Raw genomic sequence first — 5995 nt, 5'->3', positions numbered from 1 at the left:
CTTCGTCAGAATCGACCGGCCTCCGTACTAAGTTCTTGTGGATCCTATCATGAAACTCTAAAAAAATGTATTTCTTTTCGGGAATCCTATCATGCAATTCTCCCAAGAGTATACACCGAACCGATCTTGGTTATTATTCTCCCACTACGACTAAGTACTACTACTATTATAGTCATACTAACATATTCTTGAGTCTTAATATTATCTTCATTGCCTTTCGCATTGAAATATTAACGACTTCATACACGGTTATTTGCTCAACATCACTCCCACTACTTACAGGTAGTGAATTTCCTTACGCCTATTAACGTTTCTCCCACTACTTAAATGCAATGGAACGTCAACCTTGACTTGTCGGTTAGATGTTCTTGAACTTCTGAATTTTTTAGATGACTCATTTGCTATTTCTTTGTTCAGTTTCTATAAAACTAGTTTACTTCTAGGAACTTGGTTTATTAAATAGTCTTTTTCTAAAAATCTAGCATTTGTATTAACAATTACCTTATTTTCTTTTAGGACAGTGAATTAACCTCCTTTCGTTCCCTTTGGATATCTAATAAACATGCACATGCATACATCCGTTCTTGATTCCCACTTGTCTGTTTTCCCCTTGAACACATGTGCTAGACAACCTCATATCCGAACATGTTGCAGATTTGGCTTACATCCAATCCGCTATTCTATGGGTATCAGAGGTACTAACTTAGAAGGAGTTAAATTAAGAATGTAACTCGCAGTTTCTAAGACATATCCCAAAACGGAAAAGCAAATATAAATAAGTCAATCATTAATCTTACCACCTTCAAAAGAGTCATATTTCTTTTCTCTTCTACACCAATCTATTGTAGAATACTTGGTGTAGACAATTAAAAATGCAATCCCCTATCTAATAAGTAACTAATGAACTCTACAAAGAGGTACTTGCCACTACGATCAAATCGCAGTGACTTAATATATTTTTCTTGACGCTTTTCATTTTTGCTTAAATGCCTTGAAATTTTCAAAACATTCGGGCCTATAGAGCATCAAATAAATATATTCATATCATGAGTAATCTTCTATAAATGTCACGTATCACTCAAAATCACCTCTTGCCTTGAAGTTCATTAAACCACACAAATCAGAATGGATTAGCTTAACTTATCATTAACTTTATTTCCTTTTAATATAAAGGTCTCTTAGTCATTTTTCCTTCTAAATAAGACTCACAAGTTGGTAGTGCCTCTACTTTCAATGAACCTCAAAAGTTCATCATTTGACCAACTTCGAAATTCTATTCAGATTAAAATGACCTAGATACAAGTGTCACAGATAAGTTCATCCAATTCACGAAAAAAAAAAAATTCTCTGATGGGACGGATTAACATTATTCAGTTCAGAAGAGTTATTAGTTTAAAAGGTCACGCATCAATGTACCACAAGAGATAAAATGTTTATCAAACTCAATAACACAAGAGTTACAAGAAAAATAAACTAACTATCCATCTCTTGTTTGGTTAGAAATAAAAATAAATTCTTTAGAAATTGAAAATAAATTCTTTCTAATGTAGTTACATATAATGCATCCTTTAAATTAAGGTCTTATTTCTATCAGAAGAAATTCCTGACTAGTAGTAAGTGGGCTGAATAAAATCTAATGAGAATTTGAGATATAATCATTAAATAGATCATTAGTTATGCTGAATGAATAATAAAATTCAAACCACACATCACACATATGACCATGCTTACTGAACAGTTAGATTCGATAGGGAAACTTAACTATTCATGCAAAATATATGAGTCATGCTAGATATATCACCCCATAAAGAAACAGAACCAACTCAGATGGAGAGTAAATTGCTAATTTATATTAGGTAAATATCACATTTAATTATCCCTAGTTCCATTGAACCAACGTGTAACTCACTGGAGAGTCAAGACAAGCTATCAATTAACTAGGACTAGAAATCACGTAATTAACCATAATGAATCTATCCGACGGGGAGAAGACCTATGTCAACACATAAACTCATTATATCAATCGCTATATACAATGGAGACCATAGAGAATGAACCCTAACACCATTATTTGTTAAAATAAAAAAAATTAGTTAACAAAATTTTTCCGTAAAAAAAAACACCCAAAAACCCATCTAAACGACCCCAAATGGTCAAAAAAGCCCCTGGTCACAAAGATATCCGTAAGTATTGCTCGGTGAGTCGTTTCCGATGAACATACCAAATTTCGAGTCAATCGAGTTCGTCAAAATCGAATTCCGAAACCATGACCAATTCGATTTTTTTTTTCCGTTTTGTTTTCAAAAAAATAGAATTTAAGAACATATACATTTGTTCAAGAGTTCTTATCACATATCATCATTAGCATACTAATATACATGAATCAAGAACAACGAACAAATTTTAAAATATGTTTACATAATCTTCGTGTTGCTTTCGAAATTAGCATTTTAGGTAATCGTTGAATATAAAATTCAAAACACACCACAAGATATCCATGCATCTTGAACAACAAATTTCAATATATGAGAACAATTCATGCAACATATACATGTGATGCAAGATATTCACTCCATAAATTTAAAACCAGAGCTAACTCAAATCTTAAGAGTATGCTGCTAATTTAAGCCAAGTGAATATCATTATCATTATCTCTAGTTCCATTGACCCAACATGTAGCTTAGATGGAGAGTGAATACAAGTTATCAATAACTAGTGATTATACCTAGTGACAACCCATAATAAATCTATCCGATGGGGAAGGAAGACCTAAAGTCAACACATAAATTTATTATTTCACTAGTATTTAGTCATGAAAACCATAAGGAAGAATCTCTATCACCATTAGATCATAGCCAAGTAATTTTTTCTAAAAAACTAATTTTTCAGAAAACAAAAAAAATGCCCAAAACACCATCTAAACAACCGCAAATTGCCGAAAAACGACATGAATCACTGCATAGCAAAGAGTATTTCTTAATGGGCCGTTTACGATGAACTCTATCGAATTTCGGGTCAATCGGGTTCGTAAAATTGTTGATCTCCAAAACTATGACCAACCAAAAATAACCGATTTAGGCGATTTAAGGAAAACATAATACTGATCTATATCCTTATCATATATCAATTTACATTGAATCATCATGTGTAATCATGTTCCATTTAACATAAATAAAACTCGACATAAAGAATAACATTTTTCGTACTTAAATCAAGTTTCAATCCTACAAACTATCTAAAACTCATCTAAACGACCTTGAAATGCCGAAAACAAACGACATCGCTCACTGCAAGGCAGCAATGACTATATATTGCTTACTAAGTCGTTTCCGATGAATCCATCAAATTTCGTGTCAATCAAAGATAGTGAAGTTCATGACCATCAAACTATGACCGAATTTGAAAAGTAATTGCTTTAGGCATAGTTAAGGATTAAATCATCTGATTTATATTTTTATTCTCTTTCTATAACTATCCATGAGCACAAGGCATACATTGTGTCCTTTCTTTGAATAAGACACACCACACTTACTTATAACAAATTGACCTCTCGATTAATACACCTGAGAATCCAAGATATTATGTTTCTCCCTTTCGGGTGAAAATTTCTATATCTCTTCTCATGAATTAATATAATTTTACTAGTATCTAAAGGTAATTCTTTTCTCAAGTAAATAAACCTTCATTACTAATATACACTTATTCAAGGATAATTTTCACAAGATATGTTGAGAATATTCTAATGACCTCAATTAAATAAACTACTTTCGTAGACCCTATTTATTAATCATAATTTTCAATCCATGTATTGATATAATCTCACATGTATAAAACTTCACGAATTATTAATGATTCCAAATAAATAAACCATTTTGATGGTAACTATTTACTAATCCCAAATCTGTATTTTATACAATATCATATAATGTGAGAAAATAATTAATAAAGTGCCCATCTAATTATCCTGGGACCAATCATAACGGCTTCTACAAGAGTACTATCAAAAACAAAATGTCTTTGTGCTACTGCCAGACTTGCTTAATTGATCCATTACGTTTCCTTTTTTTTTTAAATTAAAAAAAATTACAAAAACAATATGAGACCCAAAAATAATTAGGAAAACTACTCCACTTTGCACAATAGGTTTCCGCCGTCGAAACCCTAATGGCATGTCCAGCCATTAAATTCCTTTTAAAATTATTCAACTAATCAAAGGAACATGGTGGCTTCGTGATAATACAATGCAAAACAGATTAACGCAATTCATGGCTGCTATCTCTGAACACACAAACATCAGTTTTAAAACCATCTATGCGCTATAGCCAGCAAATCAAACAACTTCAAGTTTCATCGGTTTTTGTTCTTTTCACGATAAAATTATCAACCATGAGTGATATATACATTGTCCTAGTTATCCATTTAGATGCAAGCAGGCACTGATGCCAATGATGGAAATCAGCATACGCGCAAAGCAAGCTATTGGTGATCGTAACTTTACGTAATATGGGCAACACACAATTAAGATATTAATCAAACATAAAATTGATACTTTCTCTTGCAACAAGAAAGAACCCTCGAATCTAAATTTTCAAGACGAGCAAAATCCATCCACACGTTCATCTTCCTGCCAGGATTCACGATTCCGTGTATCCCGAACTTCTATGAACGTAATACTTGAGCGGCAAGTATTCGGCTAAAGGAACAATCATCACTAGTGGTGGTGAATTCCCTTTCTTTATATACACACGTTTTTGATGTAAACCCTGCTTAAGAGAAAAAAGCCCTTTCCTAACCCAATGGATATTATTTTTCCTTTTATTTTCCTTGTTTTAGAATATTAGAACGCAATGAGACTACGCATTTAATAATCGAGGCTTCCTATTGTGTATTAATTGAATATGAATAAATTAATCTTCTACAATAAATTACAATTTATTCCACTAGAAAACTCGTAATTGCACTCTTCTTTTTAATTTCGAAATCCTTCATTGAAAACTTATTTAACTCCTGTTAAGATTGAGACACTAATCAAATAAATTAAATTACCGACAATTTAATTCATTGACTAATTTAATCCTTTATATTTTCGCTAACTTACATCATGCGTGATACAAAATCGCCCGCGGTGTTTTCATACGAGACTTATAAGCATCCATAAAGGGTATCATCATCTCAAAGTCGAGACCACCGATTCTATCAACTAATTATTATTTCACAAATGTATTTTTCCATTATCCAATTTACCAGAATACATAGACCCGCAATTGAGTCGTACCTTTTAATAAATCAAAATAATGAACAAATCACATTGATCATAATAATTATATCAAGATTAAGAGTATAAGTACATTTAATGAGCTAGAGAATTTGTTTTATATATTCGGTCTGAAATAAAAACACTTATCTCTACTTAAGATTCAATACATACAAAATATACTAGTACGCGAATTTTAACTATACCGTTCCCATAATGAAGATACATTATATTAATCTTGTGCTACAATCATACCGATGGCTTTATCCAAATTCCATCTTAGATTGCGAATATAAACTTTTATACTTATAAGAACCGATGATTTAATCTTCCGTATATAAGCTAAGCTCTATACACTAAATCATCTACTTATATAAGTAAAGGACACACATACTAGTACATGATCTTTAATTAACTTTATTAAAATAAATGAATAAATAATTGTTCTATAATAAATACTATATCCAAACCCATGGTTAATAGTATATATCCCAACAGTTAGAATCCATGGCATTGATTCCACTGAATGAGAGCAGACCAACTGCACACAGGTAAATACGGATTTCAAAAGTAACAAAATACCAAAGGAAATTCTTGAATTTTTTGCAGAAAGATGATAAACTTGCCAATTGATTACTCAACATCCCGCGAAAAACTATACTATCTACCGAAAAACAAAATAACCTTAGTCCAAGTTGTTATACTATCTACCAGAAAATAAAAGAACTAGTCCAAGTTACA

The sequence above is a fragment of the Lycium ferocissimum genome, chromosome 2 (genome assembly GCF_029784015.1).
Source record: "Lycium ferocissimum isolate CSIRO_LF1 chromosome 2, AGI_CSIRO_Lferr_CH_V1, whole genome shotgun sequence".
Lineage (NCBI taxonomy): Eukaryota > Viridiplantae > Streptophyta > Magnoliopsida > Solanales > Solanaceae > Lycium > Lycium ferocissimum.
This window is presented reverse-complemented; position numbering follows the sequence as displayed.